Source organism: Aethalodelphis obliquidens, unplaced genomic scaffold (genome assembly GCF_003676395.1).
Source record: "Aethalodelphis obliquidens isolate GAN/ISIS:26980383/991018 unplaced genomic scaffold, ASM367639v1 scaffold40, whole genome shotgun sequence".
NCBI classification, from domain to species: Eukaryota; Metazoa; Chordata; class Mammalia; order Artiodactyla; family Delphinidae; genus Aethalodelphis; species Aethalodelphis obliquidens.
In genome coordinates this window covers 4,137,842-4,162,743 of record NW_020837984.1, presented here as the reverse complement: position 1 = coordinate 4,162,743, position 24,902 = coordinate 4,137,842, and the positions used below count along the sequence as shown (strand labels likewise).

Sequence of the window (24,902 nt, the reverse complement as noted above, 5' to 3'; positions counted from 1 at the left end):
GAAATTTTACTTTAAATTTAAATCCTAAGGAACTCTTTATAAAAGCAGTGAGCAGTAGGTTAAAAATTGGGTGACATTTTTCAGACATAATATCAGAGAATCTTTTTCAGAGAATGAGTTACGACTGAAAATATAAACCCTGCCATTTCTATTCAGTTTTTATTGTTTTAAAGTGTTTGTCCTTAGCTCATCCTTGAACTTAGACTATATTGTTTTTGTAAGTGCTTTGGAACATTCTTACTTTGAGTAAAGAATATAGGAGATTCTTCTACTCTTGTCAATTTCTCAATACATTGCTGATATTTAACAAGTTAATGTATTTAGGAATGCATTGTAAATTGTACCATTATGTGGCTAAAATATGGTATGATTATCAACAGTTCTATCATCACCATTCACGTGTGTGATTTTTAAAGATCTGGCAGAATGGTGGTTAGATTCAAAGAACAGTCTAATGATGACAGGCATAGTCCTTGTCTCACCAAGTAAATTGATACCAAAATGAAGAGAAACTTTCTGTTCTTATGCAAAGCGAAACAAAAATTCCTAGTGACGTTTTACAAATGTTCTCTAAATAGAGACTACCCTTATTTTTGTTACGAAGTTTTGGTAGGTTCAAGTGAAAATTTATACTTATATTTTAAATTATAATATATAGAGTAAAGTAATAATTGTCTTGTATATGAAGTTAGTTTAAAAAAAAAAAAAGCCTAACAGGATTTAAATGGTCTTGGGAAGGGTCAAATTTTAATCATACCATATATATTTTAAAAATAGTTTTCTTGTTTTCTTCTTTTAAAACAAAAATCTCCCTCCTTCCAATGGAAATCAAGAAAACACAGCAAAATAAAGGGGAGGAAAAACCCTGTGATTTGCTTTTGATATTCTGATATATGTTATAAATGTATAAGAAATACTGTTTTGATTGTTTTTTAAAGAATTGGAATTATACATAAATTGCATACTTTTTAAAAAACATGAATATACATTTTCTGTTTGGCTCTATAAACTTTATCTTTATGTATTATGTGAGGTCATGATATAACATTGTACCTAGATCGTATTACTCTTTCCAGATATGCTATCTCTAAATTATAATTTAATATTTATTAAAATCCCAAGATCCAACCTTGGGAATATGTTTTTGATGAGTTTCCTAGTTTTTTAAATTTAGATAATCATAAAAGTTTTCCCCAGACTTTAATCTGTGAAAAAGTTTGCATCTCCACAAAAAGACTGTTTAGCACTTACCTTATCCTGCCATTTAGCAAAACTAGTTTGTGACTTTAACACTAGAAAATCTTAGAGGGCAATTTCTTCTGAATTTTCTATCCCTACTTAACACCAGCTCAGTGCCTTGCACATATAAGTATGGAATAAGTGTTTATAATATTAATTCAAATTCAGATTTAGATTTAATTGGGTCATACGTCAAGTTTTCTATTTTGTATTAGTTTTAAGAATACAGAATTAATTAGTAGTAACTGGAATGTCATAAATTCTTTTTTTAAATTAAAAGAACATACTAAAATTCTTAGTATAGTACAGATAAAAATTTGGACACCATTTTAACCACAACTGAAATTTGACATGTTTAATATTTTGTCACATTTGCTTCAGATATCTCTCTCTCTGTCTCTCAGAAATAAAATATTCTGGGACCTAAAACTTTACCCCTCTTTTGCTTCTCTCCTTTCCTCTTTCTTTCCTTCTTTCCCTTTCTAGAGGTAAACCACTTGACTGGAATTGGTGTGTATGCTATCCATGCATACTTTTTTGCTACATTTGTTTATGCCATATTCTATAATATTTTTGCAGTCTGACCTTTCTTATACAACATTGTTTCTGAGATTTACCCATGATCTTATATCATTTTAAGTGCTTTATATCATTTCATTATATGAATCCATCAGTTAATTTATTCATTGCCCTACTTATATGGTTGTTCACAATTTCTTTCTTAAACAGTGCTGCAGTGAACATTCTTCTGTGTTTCCTTTTACATATGTGAGACTTTTAGTGTGGTTTATGCCTAGAGGTGAAAATGCTGTATTGTAGGGAATGCATCTCTTTGAGATTACAAAATATTGCCAAGTTATCTTCTAAAATCGGTTGCATAACTTTATACTCCTACCCAGCAATGCATAGTAATTCCTACTTTCCCAAATCCTAAGTCTTAGTCTGATTTTAGTGTGACCTTAATTCTTATCAAAAACTGATACTCATTATTATTGTGTTTATCTTTGCCTACTTAAATTTTTGTGTTTTATTATAAGCATTTCTTATATATTTTGAATACTAGTTATTTATTGGTTATATGGGATATAAGTATCTTCTCCCTGTGGCATGTTTTTTAACTTTGTATATGATATATTTTTTCAATCAGAAGTTTAACGTTTCAGTGTGGTCACATTTATCACTCTCTTCTTCGTGATTTCTGCTTTTTGTGTATTGAATGAGAATATCTTCCATATCTTGTTCTGAAAAGATATTCTCCTAAAGTCTGTTATAAAAGTTATACTTTTTTTCATATTTAAGTATGAGATAGGAATTGTATTTACACTTGCCTATTTTATATATGCTCAAAGAATTCGGATTTATCTTCATTTGTGGCGGTCTGGGGTGATTTCAGTTTTTCTTTTACATAAACCACTAAAATTCAGAAAACTTTCAAAATATACTATTTGCCTCTTGCTAGAGTCTAGCTGTACATCGTAAGCATTTTGGTGATACTGCCAGCAAGTATGAACTCTTGAGTCTTTTTAGATGTGATAAAAGTGTTGGCAATGTTAGTTTACATTTTGGAAATATGAAGCAACATCAAACTTCTTTGCTGTGTATCTTTTATCATTGACCTATTGGACACAATTCTGCTTGTGGGAGTTCCCATCTTTTTTCTTTTTAAACAATTTTTAAACAGATGTGGTTCTTAAGCGAAATAAATGTTACTATTGTAGTCTAATAGCAAACTTATATTTAAAAGATTGTAAATAGCTTCCAGATAATTGATTTTAAAAAATTCCTTGTCTGCTTTTTGTACATTTCCTCTTTGGATTCAGTGTTTCTGGACTTTAAACTTGGAAGACCTTTATTTTCCTTTCTTTTTGTAAAATAATAGGCATGGCTTTGTGGCATCCATATTAAAAATGGGTAATTTTCCTTATGGTCCCTGTCTTCCTGCTGGGTTGATAATGTTTTGATGTATTTTTCTTTTGCTCTGATGAGAGGTCTGCTGCTGCTGCTCTGACATATTCATTTGGATGAATAATTATAACTTGCACAATGTCAAGCTGAAGATGGTAGGGTTTTGTGCGTCATGACAAGCCTAGTAGCCAGTGCAGGTGTCTCACAGCATGATCAGCAACAGCCAGTGTATTCTGGCTCAGAGGAGGCATTTAGAGTAGTAAGAAATCAGCACCAAGGGCAAGGCTGCTGCTACTACTGCTGCCGTGATATGTGCCAAAGAAACACAAAGTGCTTCTCAAAGACAAGTGACTGCACACCTCTTCTCAGATACTTACTTGTTTACCCAGTCAATTTTGTCTTATAGATTTCAGGATAGAGTGTAAGAGCATGTCATGATTTTTATCTTATTCTACTTCCCAACATCACAAATGCTCTGAAATCTGCTACCCTTTCGACTTCTATATATAGGTCATATTTGTGAATATTGTTGACTGATGAGACCATAGAATGCTCTAATGTAAGATTTTAAGTGCACTGACATTAGTGATTCTATAAAAACAAAACTAATTTTCTCCAGGTCACTGACCAGCCCAAAATGGATGCTAAAATTGCAGTTTTACCTATAAATGTGCCATTAAGTGCAGGCTTGTGAACTGTCTGTGTCACACTGGTTGGAATTTTCAGATTTGGTATGATACATAAACAGTGGTCTTTATATTTTTTATCATGTAAATCTCATATTCTTGGAGTAATGCCATGAATACAAGAAGAGCAAAACCAATGATAAAGCCTCTGGCTGATAATCTGATGGTGAATGAAGAAATTGTAATTAAAGGAAACAGTCCTATTACATAGCAGGGAGCATGATCCATTAGTTAGAGCATCAGACTAGCAGTCGGGTATCCCTAGGTTCTGTTTACAGTTCAGCCATTGACTTAATTGTATAATTTCAAACAAGTCACATGACTGCTCTTTGCCTCAGTTCATATGTATATGGAAATAATAAACTTTTTCTCTTTCACGGAGATCTTAAAATAAATTTGGTTTAAAACAAACAGAATCCTAGGGGAAGAAAACTCTCAATATCACACTGTATGGATCCTGAGGAAGTTCTCCTTTTTTGACCTACTGGATTATCTTTCTTTCCATTTTTCTCTCTGCTGTCCTTGTTGGAGAACTCATAGTACTGGATTTTTGTTCATCCTTAAATTGGTTAGTTAAATATACTTTTGCCTTCTTGGCCATCTTATTATTGCTATAATGGTATGGATAAAAAGACATCAACGGAATCAAAACAAAGAAACTTAGTTCATTATTGAGATTATGTGATATGGTAGATCTGTGTGATATGGTCTGACCTGTTGGACTCAGTAACCTATTAACTGCCTTTCTTTTTTTTTTAAATAACATAATTTATTTTAAAAGTACTCCTACATTGATTTTAAAAAAGAGAAAATACAAATAAGCAAAATTAAGAAAATATAAAGTCACCCTTAATGCCTTCATTTAGCATTGGGATCTCACTGGATAATAGTTCTGAACCTACGCTTATCACTTAGCAAAATATTTTTTGAAACATTGTTGATAATGCTGTGCATTTATTATTCCAGGTAATCCTTAGAATAATGTAGTTTTTAGTTATAATTGGGTTTACATTTATCCATCCAATTAAGAACTGATATGTTCACAGTCTAGGAACTGCTTATCTCTACATTTATTTAGGTCCCCCAGTTAAGTAGCAGTAGTTTCTTAATCCATATCTTGTACATTTTTGTTGAGTTTATTCCTAAGTATGAAATGTTTTTTGCTATTGTGAATGTGATCTTTTTTTAAAAATCATATTTTCTAGTTTATTTTTATAATGTGGGCAAGCTATTAATTTTTTTAAGGTTATACTTTAATAAAAGTTGTATATGAACATAAAGAGTTAGGTTTACAAGGGTTTTTGTTGTTTGTTTGTTTTCTTTTTAGACAAAATGGCATGTCCTAGCCTCCTTCTCACCTTTTTCTCCCTCTCCAGGGTCAACTACTGTTAATTGTTAGTTGATCCTTTTGGTGTTATAATAAAATTTCTATCATTACATGCTCTTGTAATTATACTACTTTCTGTTTGTTGGTTTGGTTTAGGCATTATCTGTTAACTTTCCACTGTAGATAATGGGGAATTTGCTGTTTCTTCTACCTTTCCCCACTCCGTACACACATATACTTCCTATCCTTCCCAGATAGTTATCTTGTAATTTTGATTATGTCAATATTCAGTGTTTACATTATTATTTTGAACATATATGTATACTATGCAGAGATAAGCCATGTAGTTAATTATTATTTTTCCTTTGTTGCCCCAGTTTTTGTTACCACCTAGAGTTAACAGTTGTCTTTTTCATTTCCTTAGTTTTCTGTGTACTTAAAACTCATTCAACCCACAGTTTTCCATCAGTTGTCTAAATCTGCTCTTAATCATCTACGCTGGGTTTTCTATTAGCTTTACTTTCTGGTAAATTTCATCAGCTTTTCCTAATAGCCTTCCTGTTGAGTTTTTTTTACTTATACTATCATGTTCATTTCTAAGAGTTTACTTAATTGATAAATCTTCTCTTGTCCCCAGAGATACTAATAATATGTCTTTTTTTCCATCTGAGTAGCTTCTATTTCCTTGAGTTGCTCTTTTTCTAGGCTTATCGTCTTTGGTTACCTGCTCGTGATTAAAAGTCAGCTATTTGAAAGCTCTGAGTGCGAGTGGGGCTTGTCGACTGTGAACTTCATTGTAGAGTCCCCTGAGTAGATCTCATAATGGGGAACCCCAAGTGTCAGTATTTTAGGTCTTTTTGATTAATTGGTCAGATTTCTTGGAGAAGACTCTTCCAGCCTAGAAGTCACTGAGCAAGCAGAAAACGCTCCCTTGAGGCGAGAGTGGAGCAACACTGTTGGGCAGGAAACAGCAGTCTGAATTAGTAACATTTAACTCTATGGCATCCTCTACGGATAGGGCTGAACACCACGCAGCTGTAAAAGAGAAGTGCTTACAGAGTGAACCTCCATTATCACAGGCAGATAGTGAGAGTAGATTTGGAGTTGAGGGGCAAAAAATGATGTCCTAGCTACCCCATGGTATTTTCAGACTTTAAAAATTTGGCCATTCTTAGTTCTATGTAGCAGTAATTTTCAGTTTTATTGTTTCTTGGTGATGTCTACAAGTAGATTTTTTAGATGATTTTTTATCCAGTGGCTCTGTTAAACTCTTTATCTAATAATCAGTAGTTCATTGAATTTTCTATGAACATAATCATATCATTTGTAAATGATAGTTTTATTTCCTCCTTTGCCATCTTTACGCCTTTCTTTCTTTCTTTTTTTTTTTGCCTTACTGTTCTGGCTAGGATATCTAATAAACTGTGAAACGTGAATAGTAAACACAAGCATTCATGTTTTATTCCTGTTCTCAAAGAGAAGTCTTTGTTTTCATCATTAGGTAGATTTTTGCTCTATAGTTCTTGTACTGAAATCCTTAACCAATAATTAAGAGAATTTATTTCTGTTTCTGGTTTGCTAAGAGTTTTGTTATAAATGAAAGTCGAATTTTTTCAAGTATATTTTCTCTATGTTAGATAATCAAATGGTTTTTCTCCTTTATTCTGTTCATGTGGTGAATTATATTGTTCGATTTCCTAATGTTAAATAAATCTTGCCCTCTTGAAATAAACCCAGTTAGGTTGTGGAGTATTTTAAATCTATATGTTGATCAATCAGTTGATTGGTCAGTAGATACACACACATACATATGTTCGTATACACATATACAATTTCCAGTATAATATATTTCCACATTCTGTTTCTTTTGCATCTATGCTCATAAGAGCAATTCCTTTGTTTTTCTGCTTCCAAAATTTGGTTTCATTGCCTCTTTAGTTCTCCTTGTTTTTGTGAGATTATGCCTTAAAGGAAAAAACAACAACAATATAGTAAGTTTGGAGGTGGGGTAAAATTAGATCTGTGTGTTCAATCCACCTTCCTTACCAAGTAGCTGTAACCCTCTTTTTGCCTAATGTTAAATGTGTAGTTTATACTTTATTTGAATTCTAATGTATAAACTAGTTGTGAACATAATGTTAAAATCCTTTTCATTGCTTTCACCCATGGGCTGCTAGCTAAAGTGCAGTATTAAAAGTTTTAAATAAGTATACTAACTATGAATGGGGTTTGACATTTCGAGCTAGAGGCAAGTGATGAAAGAAATAAATCCTCTGACTTATTTTCTTGCCTTCTTGTATAATTTGGAGGGGATTAGTGTGGGAAGTTTGGGGTTCTTTGGACATTCATAGAACTTAGGTAAGATAAGTAAGAGACCTGACTCACGAAGATCTAGTAGGGAAGTTATATCCTATTTTTAGTGCTTCATTAGATGAAATTGTGATTCTGTCATGGTCAAGTCTTTCTTCTTTTTTCAGGTTACCTTGAAAAAGTACATAAACAGAAAATCAAGAAGCAACATTTTTTTCAGTGGGAAATAGTTTAAATGCAACAGGCATTTAATATCTACAGATGGTCCCTGACCTAATTTGACTTAGGATTTTTCAACTTTACAATGGTGCAAAAGTGATACACATTCAGTAGAAACCTTATTTTGAATTTTGATCTTTTTCCTGGTTGGTGATAGGCCAAATGATGCTCTGCGATGCAGGACGGCAGCAGCCAGCCACAGCTCCCCGTCAGCCACTCTGTCACAAGGGCAAACAACCGATACACTTAGAACCATTCTGTACCCATACAGTGATTCTGTTTTCACTTTCACAGTATTCAATAAATTACAGGAGATAGTCAACACTTTATTATAAAATAGACTTGTGTTAGATGATTTTGCCCAACTGTAGGCTAATGTAAGTGTTCTGAGTGTGTTTAAGGTAGGCTCCGCTAAGCTATGATGTTCCATAGGTTTGGTGTATTAAATGCATTTTCAACCATTTAACTGGACATAACCCCATCATAAGTTGAGGAAGATGTGTACTGTATGTGTAGCACTGAACTGGCTCCTAAGGAATTTAAGGTGAGTTAACCAGGTTCTAACATCCTAGGGTAGGCTTTCAGGAGTAACTTTTCAGTCTGATAAGGAGATAGGTACTTAAAAAGATAATTTCAGTAAAATGTGTTGAGTGATGTGTGTGGTGAGCCATTTTGATAAGATGGAGAAGAGGTACATAATTTAACCTGATGTGGTCAAGCAAGTTTTCTGGATAAAGTGTTACTTGAGTTCAGTGAGTCTTGAGAAGTGAGAAATTAGGCTTGGGAGGACACATGATACTTTAGGAGAGAACTGCTGGAGGCAAAGGACAAAGGCATAACATTGTAGGAGATAATACATGCATTACACATCGTTTGGAACTCTGTAGTCAGAGATAAGACTGGAGCTTTTGCTTAGAGTTAGGCAGGGTCTGCTATACCAGTTCTGATGGTCTTGGACTTTATTCCAAAGTGATGGGGTTATAAGGAAGAAAGGTGGCATGGTCACAATTTTTGTTTTATAATAGCATTTCTCAAAGTGTTTTTTTGTTTTGTTTTAGGCTATTAATAGGAAGGTGGAGAAAGGACTCTGATCTAATACACTTATGAAATTCTAGTTTTAAGTAAGTTCTGCTATTTCTTGAGTTAGGATTTCTCATCTTTCTTGGTATGCCAAGTTGTATTATAAATCTCTGGCATGACTTTTGTTTTCCTTCCTCTCAGAGCACCTCTGCAGATTAGTTTTCAGCAAAACAAGTTTTTTTTTAATAGGTCACTCTGTGTAGAGGAAGGTTCTAAATGAGAATGGCAAGACTATAGTGAAGAAGACTGAGGGGCAGCTGTGTACTTACCCATGCAGACAGTAATTAGGGTCTGTTCTAGGTTAATGGTTGCAGGGAAGGATGAAAGGGGATTGTTTGGGAAAATTCCACAGATTATATTGATAGAACTTGGTGATGGATTGGGCATGAGATCCCATGGATAACTGCCACTGCTTCTGCTGGGGGTAACTAGATTAGATAGATTGTAGTACTGCCAAGTGAGGTAGAGAATGCAGTAAGAAGAGGTTTAGAGGCAGATTCAGTTTGGGATTTGATGAGCTTGGCATGCCTATGGTATGTCTAAATAAAATGTGTTTAGTGGGCAGTTGGAGATATAGCTTTGAATCTCATACAGTCAGTTACTTGCCAGATAAAGGAAGATCAGTATAATTTCAGTTGATTGCTAAGGTTATCAAAGTTAGAAGATTTGAGATATGTGCTTTGTGAGCACATGAGATACTTTTATGGTATGGTAAAATTCTTCCATGAATTTAAAGACCCAATGAGACTGTTAGTATGGAACAGGTTTTTTTATCAGATGATTTCAGTACCAATTTAAGGTACATTAAGTAATTTACTTGCTGATGTTAATAGATCTGACTTTGTTGCAGACCTTCATGGTAGGCTTCAGAGCTAATTCTGCTGGATCACTTGTAACATAGTAAAAAGAGAACACAGAGTCTTAAAGTCTGGGTTAAATTCTAGCTTTATCCCTACAGTGCATGACCTTGGGTAAATCATTTAACTTCATAAAAAGAGGGAAGGAATATCTAAGTCATAGATTGCATGACTTTGTAAGAGTAAATTGAGTTATTTGGTAGTGCTTTTGAATTGTGAAGTGCTGTATAGGTGTACAAAGTGATTTAGGGAGGTAACACAATTTGCAAATTGGTTAGCTTTTAAAATAGCAAGACTTAATATGGGCAAAGAAATGATATCTCTCAATATACATTTGTATTATATTGTGTAATGGTATATATAAACACACCCACGTTTATATATAACAACACGTAATTGGTATCTCTCTCTGTATGTTGAACTACATGTACTCTAAAGACAATGTTTCCATTTATATGCAACAATCGAGAAGTATTCTGGTGTTGAAAAATGAAATAGGGATGGTAAATGCAAAATGACCGTCAATCTCACCAGGCTATCTGGTTGTGGTAGATGACTCTGCATACATCGTACCATAAGTAACATAGATGAGAGGTGTTGAGAGAAATATTGTTTGGACTATAGTTTGGAGGAAACCAATAAAATATTCTTATATAGCAAGTGTCCCACGTAAAAGAAAATATATAAATATCAGTCTCCAAATGGCTTCTTAATGTTGTGATTTATATTTTAAATACTTTTGGGTAAAAAAGATTGTCGTAGCTAATATCAGTAAAGCAATTTTTCTTCAACACAAACACAGCTTGTTAACATTCTCTACCTTATGTTTTGTCCCTGTCAGGGACCCTGTCTGGCAAATTGATGTGCATGCACTATGTCTATTTATATATTTTTTTAATCCAAGGGATAGTTTAAAATATGTGAGTATTGGTATACTTGTGTGTGTGTGTGTGTGTGTGTGTGTGTGTGTGTGTGTTTTAAACCATCCTTTTGGAAAAAATAGATGCCCATTATTGAAAATAAAGATCTAGTAGATTAAAGACAAATGATAATTCAGATCTGAAAGACATGTTAATTCAAATATGATCTGCTAGAATCACTGAGTAATACTTTCAGCTATGAAATATACTTACTTTTACCCTCTTTTTGTGCTAAAAAAGTTGAATATTAGAAGCCAAACTAATTTGGCCGATGGATATAATGAAGCAAACCAGAATTTTGGAGTTGGTAGATAGCAGAAGCAATGGGACAGTGTTTTTTTTAAATGATGTCACTGCTGGTAGGTAGTTAGTTCCCTGGCTCTGGCTGTGAAGGTAACATTGGTAGCTAGCAACACACATATTCTGTCATTAGTCTTGACCTTATCTGAAAGCAAAGATTTTTGTGACTATTTATTTCCTTATTTTGTTGTTTTTAGTGTAATTATTTTATTTTATTTTATTTTTTTATTTAGTAATAAAAATTAGATAGAGTCAACTTTTTTGATGAGGGGAGTAGCACCCTCTTTTGGTATGACTTACCTGGAACAAAAAGCTAGAAGATGAGTTTGTTTTTTACTGATTGGCTTGATTTTTTTTAATTATGTAAAACTTTATTTTAATACAAAATAAAGGCAGTTTATTTTGTATTAAACGATTAACATAGCATATTAGAAATGTACTTGAACCAAATACTAAGGGTCTTAAGTAGCAATGTGCAAGACATGGTTTTTCTCAGAGTTAACATCTGAGAGATAAAGAAGAATGGATAAACAACCACAGGAGTTTATCAGTCGGGTCAAATTGCCACAATATCTAAGCCCTCTCCTGGCATTCTTAGCATCTTACTTTATTATTTTTTTAAATTGTGGTAAGATACACAAAATTTACTATCTTAATCATTTTTAAAGGTGCAGTTCAGTGGTATTAATACATTCATAATGTTGTTGCTACCATTACCACCATCCATCTCTTTTCAAAAGAGTTTCAGAACTCTTTTCAAATCTTGTAAAACTGAAATACTATACCCATTAAACAATAATTCCCTATTCTCCTCTTCCACCAGCCTCTAGTAACCACCATTCTACTTTCCGACTCTCTGGTTTTGACTATTCTAAGTACCTCACATAAGTGGAATCATACAGTATTTGTGTTTTTTTTTGCGGTACGTGAGCCTCTCACTGCTGCGGCCTCTCCCGCTGCGGAGCACAGGCTCTGGACGCGCAGGCTCCGGACGCGCAGGCTCAGCGGCCATGGCTCACAGGCAGCCACTCCACGGCATGTAGGATCTTCCCGGACCGGGGCACGAACCCGTGTCCCCTGCATCGGCAGGCGGACCCTCAACCACTGCGCCACCAGGGAAGCCCAGTATTTGTCTTTTTTGACTGGCTTACTTCACTTAGCATAATACCCTCAAGGTTCATACAAGTTGTAGCCTATGTCAGAGTTTTCTTCCTTTTTGAGACTGAAAAGAAGCCATTGCATGTATATACCACATTTTGTTTATCTGTTCCTCCATTGATGGACTTGAATTGCTTCCACATTTTAGCTCTTGGGAGTAGTGCTGCAGTGAACATTGATGTGCATTATGGCTCTTTGAGTCCCCACTTTCAGTTGCTGGATCATATGGTGATTCTGTTTTTAATTTTTTGAGAAACTGCCATACTGTTTTCCAGAGCTGCTGTACCATTTTACATTCCCACCAACAGTGCACAACAGTTCCAGTTTCTCCACATCCTCCAAAAAACTTACTTTCTGTTAATGGGTGTGAATGAAGTAGTATTTATTATAGTTTTGACTTGCATTTCCTTAAGTGATACTGAATATCTTTTCATGTACTTATTGACCGTTTGTATATCTTCTTTGGATAAATGTTTTATTCCGTTCCTTTGCCCATTTTTAAATTAGGTTATTTTTGTTGTTGAGTTTTAAGAGTTCTCTACATATTCTAGGTATTAATTCCTTATCAGATATATGATTTGCAAATATTTTCTCCCATTCCTTGTGTTGCTTTTTTACTCTGTTGCTATTGTCTTCTGATGCACACATTTTTTTAAAAATAAATTTATTTATTTTTGGCTGCATTGGGCCTTTATTGCTGTGTGCAGGCTTTCTCTAGTTGCAGCGAGCAGGGGCTACTCTTCGTTGCGGTGCAGGGGTTTCTCATTGCGGTGGCTTCTCTTTGTTGCGGAACATGGGCTCTAGGTGCGCGGGCTTCAGTAGTTGTGGCTCACAGGCTCTAGAGTGCAGGCTCAGTAGCTGTGGTGCACGGGCTTAGCTGCTCCGCGGCATGTGGGATCTTCCCAGACGAGGGATTGAACCTGTGTCCCCTGCATTGGCAGGCTGATTCTTAACCACTCTGCCACCAGGGAAGTCCCCTGATGCACAAAATTTTTTAATTTTCATGAAGTCCAACTTATTTTTTCTATTGTTGCCAGTGCCTTCGGTGCTTTATTGAAGAAGTCATTGCCCAATCCAATGTCACGAAGCTTTTTTGCCCTGTGTTTTTTTCTGAGAGTGTTATACTTACAGCTCTTACATCTAGGTCTTTGATCCATTTTAAGTTACTTTTTATATACAGTGTTAGATAAGGAGCCAGCTTAATTACTTTGTATATTGATAGCCAGTTTTCCTAGCACCATTTGTTGAAAAGATTGTTCTTTTCTCATTGAATAGTCTTGGTAACCTTGTCAAAAATCATTTGATCATGTATATGAGGGTTTATTTCTAGGCTCTCTATTCTGTTCCATTTGTCTATATATAGATGGTCATATGCTAGTACCACACTGTTTTGATTACTGTAGCTTTGTAGTAAGTTTTGAAATCAGAAAATATGATTTCCACTTTGTCCTTTCCACTTTTTTCCTCCAGCTTTGTTGTTCTTTTTCAAGATTGTATGGCTATACAGGGTCTCTTAAGATTCTATATGAATTTTAAGATAGGATTTTCTATTTCTGCCCAAAAACATATCATTGGGATGTTGAAAAGGATTGCATTGTCTTTCAGTACATGAATCTGGCTTGAGATTCCTTTTTTTGATGTCTTCTTTAATTTTTTTCAGGAATGTTTTTTTGTTTTCATTTTATAAGTCCTTAACCTTCTTGGTTAATTCCTAAGTATTTTATTCTTTTTTGATGTTATTGTAAATGAAATTGTTTTCTTAATTTCCTTTTTGGATTGTTCATTGTTGCTGTTCAGAACGCAACTAATTTTTGTGTATTGACTTTGCTGGTGGTCAAAGTGGCCACTTTACTGAATTAATTTCTTAGTTCTAACAATTTTGAGGGGGGGAATATAGGTGTTTTACCTGTAACATTATATCATCTGCAAGCAGGGATAATTTTACTTCTTCCTTTCTAGTTTGGATGCTTTTAATTTCTTTTTCTTGCGTAATTGATCTGGCTAGAACTTCCAATATTGTGTTGAATAGAAGTGATGAAAGTCGGTATCCTTGCCTTGTTCCTGATCTTAAAGGAAAAGCTTTCAGTCTTTCAACATTGAGTGTGATGTTTGCTGCAGTTTTTCATAATATGGCTTTTATTATGTTGCAGTAACTTTCTTTGATCCTAGTTTGTTGAGTGTTTTTATCATGAGAGGGTGTGAAATATTGTCAAATGCTTTTTGTGTGTCAGTTGAGATGATCATATGGATTTCTTCATTCTGTTAGTATAGTGTATTACATTTTATTGATTTGCATATGTTGAGCCATCCTTGCATTCCAGGAATAAATCCCGCCTGATCTCAGTGTGTAATCTTTTTTTTGTGTGTGTGTGGTACGCGGGCCTCTCACTGTTGTGGCCTCTCCTGTTGCGGAGCACAGGCTCCAGACGCGCAGGCTCAGCGGCCATGGCTCACAGGCCCAGCCGCTCTGCGGCATGTGGGATCTTCCCGGACTGGGGCACGAACCCGTGTCCCCTGCATCGGCAGGTGGACTCTTAACCACTGCGCCACCAGGGAAGCCCTGTAATCTTTTTAATATGCTGCTAAATTTGGTTTGCTAGTATTTTGTTGAGGATTTTTAAATCAATATTCATAAGGGATCATGGTTTTTAAGTTTTCTTGGGGTTTTAGTATCAGGGTAAAGATGGCCTCATGAAATGAATTAGGAAGTATTTTCCCCTCTTCAATTTTTTGGAAAAGTTTGAGAAGGATTGGTGTTAGTTCTTCTTTAAAATGTTTGGTATAATTCACCAGTGACACTTCCAGGACTTTTTCTGTCGAGATCTTTTGATTAGTGATTCAGTCTCCTTACTCCTTATTATTCTGTTCAGATTTTCTATTTATTTGTGGTTTACTCTTGGAAGGTTTTGTGTCTCTAGGAATTTGTTCATTTCATCTAGGTTATCCAATTTGTTGCCATACATACAGTTTTTCATAGTTCTCTCTTACATTTCTTCTTGTTTTTGTAAATGGTAATAATGTCCCCACTTTTATAACCAATTTTGGTAGTTTGAATTCTCTTTTTTTTCTTAGTCCCATTTATTTAAAATTTGTCAACTTGTTGAACTTTTCAAAGAATCAACCTTTGGTTTCATTGATTTTCTCTATTGTCTTTCTATTCTCTACCTTATCTCTTCTCTAATCTTTATTTCCTTCTGCTGGCTTTGGGTTTAGTTTGGTCTTTTAGTTGTAAAGTTAAGTTGTTGATGGTGAGATTTTTCTTGCTTTTTAATGTCTGCATTTATAGCTATAAATAGCCTCTTTAGTACTTTTGCTGCATTCTGTAAGTTTTTGTATGCTGTGTTTTCTTTTTTGTCTCTAAGTATTTTCTAATTACACTGTGATTTCTTGTTTGATCCATTGATTGTTTAAGAGTATGTTGTTCAATTTCCACAAATTTGTGGATTTTCCAGTTTTCTTTCTTTTATTGATTTCTAACTACATCCTGTTGTGGTGGGAAAAGATACTTTATATGACATCTATCTTTTAAAATTTATTTTGTATGTATTTTGTAGCCTAAAACATGATGTGTCCTGGAAAATATTCCATGTGCATTTGGGAAATATGTGTACTCTTTTGTTACTGTGTAGAGTGTTCAATATACGTCTGTTAGATCTTGTTGGTTTGTTGTGTTGTTCAAGTCCTCTGTTTCCTTATTTTCTGTCTGTTATTGGGAGTGGGGTATTGATGTCTCCCAAATATTATTATACAACTATTTCTCTTATTCTTTTATTAATATATTATGTCCTTCTTTGTCTCTTGTAACCTATTTTGATTTAAAGTCTATTTTGTCTGATACTAGTATAGCTACTCCTGCTCTCTTTTGGTGATTATTTGAATGGAATATCTTTTTCCATTCTTTCACTTTAAGCCTGTTTGTGTCTGTGGATCTAAAGTGATATTCTTGTAGACAGCATATAGTTGGATCATGTGTTTTTATCCATCCTGCCAATCTCTGTCTTTTGATTAGAGAGTTTAACCTATTTACATTTATAGTTATTACTGATAAGGAGGGACTTAATCTGTCATTTTGCTACTTTTTCTATATGCCTTATAGTTATTTTGTCCCTTATTTTCTGCATTACTGCTTTATTTAGAGTTCAGTTGATTTTTTTTGGAGTTAAATGTTTAAATTCCTTTGTTATTTATTTTTATATATATTCTATAGCCGTTTTCTCTGTGGTTGCCATCAGAATTACATTTAACATCCTGAAGTTATAACCTTCTAATTTATACCAGCTTAACTTCAATAACATACAAACTCTGGTCCTTTACAGCTCTGTACCTACCCTTCTCAGTTGTTGTTGTCACAAAGTTATATATTTACACAGTGTATGCACCAAACCGTAAACTAATAATTCTTTTAAATGCCTTTGTCTCTTAAGTTATGTAGAAAACAAAATGTGAAGTTACAAACCAAAGTTACTGTAACACTGGCATTGAGTTGAATAATTCTTAGTTTTAAAAAATACCTTAGTCTCTTAAATCATGTCGAAAACAAGGAGTGGAGTTAAAAACCATTTTTATAATAGTGCTAGCTTTTATAATTGCTCCATGTATTTACCTTTACTGAGATCTTTATTTCTTCATAGGGCTTCATGCTACTGTCTAGTGTCCTTTTATTTCAACCTACAGGACTTCCTATAACATTTTTTGCAGGGCAGGTCTAATGGTAGCAGACTTCTTTTGTTTGTCTGGGAATGTCTTCATTTCTCCTACACTGATGAAGGATAATTTTGCCAGCTATAGGATTTTTGGTTGACATTTTTTTTTTCCTTTAGCAGTTTGAATATATCAGCCCACAGTTTTCTGGTCATCAAAGTTTCTGATGAGAAATCTGCTAATAGTTTTTGAGGTTCCCTTTGTGTGTGATGAGTCACTTCTCAACTTCTTTCAAGATTCTCTTTTTGTCTTTGTCTTTTGAAAGCTTGATTGTAATGTGCCTCGGTGTGGATCTCTTTGAGTTCATCTTAGAGTTCATTGAGCTTCTTGGATGTGTATATTTATGTATTTCAGCGAATTTGGGAATTTGTCAACCATTATAGAAATATGCTCTCTGCCATTTTCGTTCTTCTTTTGGGACCCCACAATCCATATATTGGTCAACTTGATGGTATCATACAGTTCCCTTAGACTCATGCACTTTTCTTCAATCTTTTTTCTTCCTGCTTCTCAGCCATAATAACTTACGTCCTATCTTCATGTTCACAGATTTTTTTGCCTGTTCAAATTCACCTTTGGATTCTCTTAGTGAAGTTTTCGTTTTAGTTATTGTAATTTTTGGCTCCAGAATTTCTTCTTATGTTCTTTTTTGAAAGTCTTCTCTCTCTTTGTTGTTATTTCCATTTTGTTCATACATTGGTTTCTTGACTTGCTCTACATCTTACTTTAAAGCTTACGTATCAGTTGTTTCAAATTCTCTGTCTAGTAGAGATACTCTCAGGTCTATGTTTGGAACCTGTTAATTTTTTTCCTTTGAATCAGGGCTACACTTTGTTTTGTTTTTAGTGCCCTGTGATTTTGTTGTTGTTGTTGAAAACTGGAAATTTTAGTCATATAATGTGGTAACTTTAGAAGTTGGATCCTCCCCTCTCTCCAGAGGAAAGATCAAAATTTCCCTGTTTTTTTTTTGTCTATGTTTTTGTGTTCTTGATTGTTGCAGGCTGTCTCTGCATCAAGGATCAGCCTGAGGTGTACTCTTAGGGTCTTTTCTGGTCTTTGTTGAGCCTTTCCCTGGGCATGCAGAGTGACTTCCAAAATTTTCCTATAAAGGCAGTTGCCTTTTTTTCCTCAGTTTTATTGAGATACAGCTGGCATACTGCACTGTATATCTGTGAGATATACTGCACTGCACTGTGAGCTCTGCAGCATATTGATTTGACTTATATGCATCATGAAATGAATACCACAATAAGTTTAGTGACTATCCATCTCATATAGATACAAATTAAAAGAAAAAGCAAAAGATATTTTTTCTCATGGTGAGAACTCTTAGGATTTACTCTTAACAACTTCATATATAACATACAACAGTGTTAATTATATCAATCATGTACATTACATCCCTAGCACTCATTTTTCTTGTAACTGGAAGTTTGTACCTTTTGACCACCTTCACCCAATTCCTCCTCCCCCCACCCCTCCCCTCTAGTAACCACAAATATGATCTCTTTTTCTATGAGCTTGTTTGAAGTATAATTGACCTGCAACACTTTGTTAGTTTCTAGTGCACAGTATAGTGATTCGATATTTCTATACATTTCAAAATCACCACCATTATGTCTAGTTTACGATCTGTCAACATACAAAGATATAACAATATTATTGACTATATTCCCCACGCTGTACATTTCACCCCCATGACTCATTTATTTTGTAATTGGAAGTTTGTACGTCATTTCACTCATCCCAGTTGCTTTCTCACTCATTGAGTTGCTTTTGAATGTTCTAGTCTTTAAAGTCTGACACTCAAAAGGGGAAAAAAAGAAAAATGGGGGGGGGAGGGTCAGTGGCTCCTTAAGTACGCTGCAGGTCACTTCTGCAAGAGAGGGAAGGACTTGAAACAGTGGGAGGAAGTACAGCAGCAATATCCAACTGCCTGTTTGTGTATTCCTCTGAGATTAGAAGCAGCAATCAGTCATCAGAGCATAGGTACCTGATATTTGGAAGACAGCTCCTTTTCTCCCACCCTGGCTCCTATAAGCTGTGTGCAGGGTGCTCCCGAAGTGTGTGCAGGGCTGCCTGTCAGGGAGCTGTGGGGCAGGGTGATGGGTAGCTAAGAGCTGAAATTAACCAAAGTTGCAAGCCTTCTGTAGACTCAAGAGTTCCAAAATAGTTTCTGTCAGTGCATTTATTGTCTAGGTGGGGAGACAGATTCCTGGTGCTTCCTACTCAGTCATCTACCCAGAATCCTCACCTAATCGGCCTGATATTTTTTCTTTTCTTTTTTTAATGATCTATAATATAGGATAGCTTAGGACCATGTTGGAAGTGCCTACTCATTTTCAACATACACTTGACAGACATTTATTTACTTCTCCCTCCCTCTCTCTCTTCCTTATCTTTTTTATTAAGAGAGTTGCTGCAGTCATTCTGTAATGGCTACACATGGAGTGAATGCGTTTCATTTAACTTTGTGGGCATATATACTTTCCACATGACTTAAGAATAGTAGCAAATCTTTTAAATCATCAGTGGTCAGTTATAGTAAAAATAAACTGTAAGAAGAGGTGATGCATTCTTTATGGATTGTGTGACAGAATAGCATTTGATTTAATAGATTTAGTTACACCTACAGAAAGAGTTGAGAAAATTAATGAAGCTTGCAAATAAGATCAAATGAACTGAACATTTAAGAGATTTATCTCTTTAAAGATATCTGATTGGGAATATTGCAATTAATGTTAAAATTAAATTTCTTTAGAAGTTTAATCTCTTGATATTTGAATCAAGCCTTTTGAATCCCTCAGAGAAAAAGACAAAAATGATTATTAGAGGATTTATGTGCGCATATTATAGGAAAGTATAAAAAAATCAGAATGGAAAGCAACTGTTGCAAGTACCAGAAAATTATGCTATTAATTTAAGTGTCATTAGAGCACAAAAGATCACATTCTGGGACTGTGAGAAAATTATTAAAATACTGGAAATAATAGTACTTAAGATGAAGATATTATACTCTAAGATCTGGTTAAGTGACTGACGTTATATCACTTCAGGTATTATAAAAGTAACAAAATGCTTTTAAAGATAATAAGCGTTACATTTTGAGATTGGCAGTGTTCACACTTTTCTGCTTAAGTGCTTTCCTAGTTTAACATAATCTAATAACAGTTATGGGGTAATAGCTAACATCTTTGTTCCCATGTATATCCTTTCTCCTTCCTTGCCCAATATATACATATAAAACTGATAAGCTTTTATTATCTAAGTGGTGGGTTTATGAACAGTTACTCTTCTGTCTTTGTCTTTGCTGTTAGAAATATAGCTGTTTTGTAAATTTTTTAGGTCCTAAAAGTTGAGAAATCTACTGCAGATCTACTGCAAAGAAGGTACTAATGTATAGATTAATTACTGTCCAGAAATCAGAATGAGTGTTTTGTTTGTTTGTTTGTTTTGTTTTTTGTTTTTTTGTTTTGTTTTTTTTGTTTTGCGATACGTGAGCCTCTCACTGTTGTGGCCTCTCCCGTTGCGGAGCACAGGCTCCGGACGCGCAGGCTCAGCGGCCATGGCTCACGGGCCCAACCGCTCCGCGGCATGTGGGACCTTCCCAGACTGCGGCACGAACCCATGTCCCCTGCATCGGCAGGAGGACTCTCAACCACTGCGCCACCAGGGAAGCCCCAGAATGAGTGTTTTTTTAAACAGCTTTTTTGAGGTATAATTGATATACAATAAACTAAACATATTTAAAGCGTATGATCTGGTGAGCATTGACAAATGTTTACACTCGTGAAATCAACCCCACAATCAAGATAATAAACATTTCCACAACAACCAAGTTTCCCGCTTTGCCTTTTTAATCTCTCCCTTCTGTTCCTCGTGTCCTTCCTCCTGATCCCCAGGCAACTGCTGCTCTCCTTTCTAGAGTTTTATATAGTTCTATATACTTTTCTATGTCAGGTTTCTTTCCTCAGCAAAATTAGAGACTTATCAGTGTTGTAGCATGTAATAATATTTCATTGTTTTTAGGCTGAGTAGTACTCCTTTGTATGAATGTAACCATGTATTGTTCATTTACCGGTTGATGGACAGATGGGGTGTTTCCAGGATGTGGCTGTTACAGATAAAGCTACTGTGAACATTATGTGAATGTCATTATATGAAGATATGCTTTCATTTCTCTTTGGCAAATACCTAGGGTTAGAATGGCTAGATCATCTAAGTGGTGTGTATTTAACTTTTTAAGAAACTGCTGAACGGTTTTTTTTAAGCGGTTGTGCTATTTTACATTCCTAACAATAGTGTTTGACGCTTCTGGTTTCTCTGCATCCTTACTGACATTTGGTATGTCCAGTCATTTTCATTTTAGCCATTCTAATAGGTGTGTAGTGGTAGCTCATTTTGATTTTAATTTGCGTTTCCTTAATGACAAGTGATGTTGAACGTATTAAATGCTTGTCATCATATCTTCTTTGGTGAAGCATCTACAAATCTTTTGTGTAAAGACCTGAATTAATGGAGAGATAAATTATATTCATGAGTTAGAAGACTCAGTATTGTTAACTTGTTAGTTCTCTCCAAATTGATCTATAGATTCAATGCAATCTCAATCAGAATCCCAGTAGATTTTTTAATTGACAAAATTATTCTAAAATTCATATGGAAATGCAGAGAACTTAGAATAGTCCAAAAAACTGAAAAAGAACAAAATTGGAGGACTAATACCACCTGATTTCAAGACTTATAAATTTACCTTTAAGACAAACCTATCTATCAAGGCAATGTAGTATTAATATAAAGTATGAAAAAAAGATCACTGGAATAGAGAATTTAGAAGTATACCCATATAACTGTGTATGCATACAGCTGTTTCCAGTGAAGGTGCAAAGATAATTCAGTGGAAGAAAGACAGTCTTTTCAATAAATGGGACAAATAATTTGCTATATATATATATATATATATACACACACAAAACAGATGAACTTCAATCCATATGTAAAAATTAACTCAAAATGAATCATAAACTTAATGTAAAACCTAAAACAATGAAACTTCTGGAAAAAAGAAGGAAAAGCTTTGTGACTTTGGGATAGGCAAAGATTTCTTAACACAATACAGAAAACAAGATCCTTATAAGAACAGGTTGAGAAATTGGACTTAATCAAAATTAAAACTTGTTGCTCTTGAAAAATACTGTTAAAAGAGTGAAAAGACAAGGTATAGACTAGGAGAAAATATTTGCAAATTATGTATCTGATAATGGACTTGTGCTTAGAATATATATAAAGAGCTCTGAAAGCTCAATAATAAGACAACAACACAAAATAGGCGGAATATTTTATATAGATATATATTTTGGGTATTTCAAATATATCCCTTTTATTACTATTAAAGCTTTATATAAATTAATTTCATGAGGAAAGTTTTTTCAAAATAGGTTTATTTAACTCTTGGAGAATTGACCATATGTTACTTCCCTGTTTGGCAAATGGCTTAGGAATCAGATAATTCTTGCTCCTTACTTCACTTCCTTTGCATCCACTTTTTACTCAGCCATATTGCTTCAGTTTGTTTCATGATTGTGTATCTTGACAAAACACCTCACCTAAGCTCTACCACTTCTCTCTTTCTTTGCCCCACAGCTCTGCTAATGCTAGGACCAGTGATGTTTATGGGAGCCATTAGGGATACATATGTATGCAGATCTGGAAATGTGAGAGAATTCATAACCCTCCTAGGGCAACTCGACCAGTCAGGAATAGAAGACAGTGAATAAATGCTCCTGAATTCTGTTTCTTGGGTGGCAATTCTGAGGAGCTTTCTCTAGAACTTCTCACGGAGCTGCCATTGACCACAGTAACCATCTTGAAAGTACACCCTTATTTTAGCTTTCTCTCCTCGCTTATACTGTTTCCAGTCCCTACTCCCGCTCAGTCCCTGAGATTACTTCCAATAACCTATCTGTACACAAGCCCTGGCCTCAGGCTTTGCTTTTTGGGGGAGATCCCAAGCTCAAATTATCATTGCATATATCACTTAACGTTATAGCTACAAATAAAGATGACGTAGGACAAGGATCCAAATATACCAGTTATACTTACGGCGCAGAAATTTACCTTCCTTAAAAAAATCCTGATGGTTGCCTTTTGCTTGTTTGATTTGTTTTTCAAGACTGAACAAAACTTTTGCAGCTATATGTGACCTTCTAAGCAATATAACTTAACGGGCCTTTTTAAAACTCTATTTATAATTCAAAGAGTGTACTAGTCTTCTCTCAAATGATGTCCTTACCCCTACAGAACTTTCTTTACAGTTGCTATCAGCTTCCTTTGGCTTGTCACCACCATTTGAAAAATTTTATGCAACTTCTATATAATAATGGGCCACAGCCACTAACTTCTTAGCTTGTACTTGTTACCCAGTTTCTTTGTCGAATATAAAAAAAATTATTAACATTTCAGTAATCAGGACTAGCATGTTTCGAAAAGAGTTTAGACTTAAGCATATAAGCAATTCGTCAGTGGATGGTGACAGTGGAAACCAGAGCACCGATTTCCTTCACGAACTATATATCCTCTAGCCATGGAGTTAATAAGAACATTTTCATCTCCTTCTCTGTTTATTGGCTATGTGTCATGAGAAAATGTGATACCCTTCAAGATTTCTATAGAATACTGATATAACCTAGTTTTCTGATGGTTTATTTATTTATTAAACATAAACAAGAATAACCAACTTGACCTTCCTCTGGTCAAATATTGGGGTACTTGATTCATCACACTTGCCAGCAATAAAAATTGGCAAGCATTTCCAAAATAGACTGTTTCAGTAATATAAAACTAGTCGGGAGATAGAATATGCCTTGTAATATTTTTGGAAAGGTCATGATTTGGTGACATTTGACCAGATGAACTTTCTACTGGTTCAGTGATCTAAAGGTTTAAATGCCAAATCTATCATACCAAACAGACTGTTCAGCATTGGGATTATTCAGAAATTTTCAGTGCATCAACACAGGGATCTCACATACAGATCTTCTCACCGAGAAGCCTATATACAGAACAGTCCAGGTATCCTGATTTCAGTGCAGAGAATTTCATTAAATGCCTTAGGTGAACCTAATATTAAATTGATCTCTTATTAATATCTTTATGCCTGCTCTTTTCAAATCATGTCGAGATGTCTGGTTTTTTTCCCCTCAAGATTAATACATTCTTTTTAATCTTCTGACCTTTGCTTTTCACACGGGAAGATTGGACTCCATATCAGGAATATCTTCCCTGTTAAACCTAGCTCTTGTGCTCCCAGTGCATGGAATGTTACAGATACAGTTTTCCAATGTCTGGTGGTTAGTCTGTGCCTTTTTTTTTAGTGATTGCCTTACCCCACATAAAAATAGACGGAAAGATACATAGATAAAATAATGAATGTTGTGGTTGTTATGCCTTCAACATGGTATGCTGCAAATCTTTGGAGTAGGTAGAGTGGAATATAGAATATACTCTTTTCTCCTTGTTTTATGTTTTCTAACTTTCTCAATGTTTCTCCTTTTTAAAAAAATTTTTTTGGCGCTTTAAGGACAAGAGGTGGTTTAGCATCACATCCTCTCCCATCTGACAGCAAGGCTTAGGTGAGAGGCTCCTACATTGTTATCTTGGTTACTGGGATACTTTTCTTCTCTGTAGGATAGTTTATTGCTTTTGGGACACTAAGCCTTTTCTGTGTTTGTTTTTTGTTTAATTTATTTTATTTAATTATTTTTAGCTGCATTGGGTCTTTGTTGCTGTGTGCGGGCTTTCTCTAGTTGCGGCAAGTGGGAGCTACTCTCTGTTGCGGTGCGCGGGCTTCTCATTGCGGTGGCTTCTCTTGTTGCAGAGCACGGGCTCTAGGCGTGTGGGCTTCAGTAGTTGTGGCTCGTGGGCTCTAGAGCACAGGCTCAGTCGTTGTGGCGCATGGGCTTAGTTGCTCCGCGGCATGTGGGATCTTCCCGGACCAGGGCTTGAACCCGTATCTCCTGCGTTGGCAGGTGGATTCTTAACCACTGTGCCACCAGGGAAACCCCTGCTTTTGAGGTTTTAAAATTTTTATTTTTTTGGTTTTGCTGATAATTTCTTTTGTCTTCCTTCTACAGTTTTTTTTTTTCCTCTATTTCTTTAAATTATGTATATGTGCTAAAAAGGTTGACATTTTCCTTTGATT

At 34.9% G+C, this 24,902-nt stretch overlaps 1 protein-coding gene across 5 annotated transcripts in view; it reads left to right on the top strand.

Moving 5' to 3' along the window:
• FANCL (FA complementation group L) overlaps positions 1-24,902 on the top strand; it is a 78,550-nt gene that overhangs the window by 37,575 nt on the left and 16,073 nt on the right. The gene's annotated exons all lie outside the window — the stretch shown is intronic.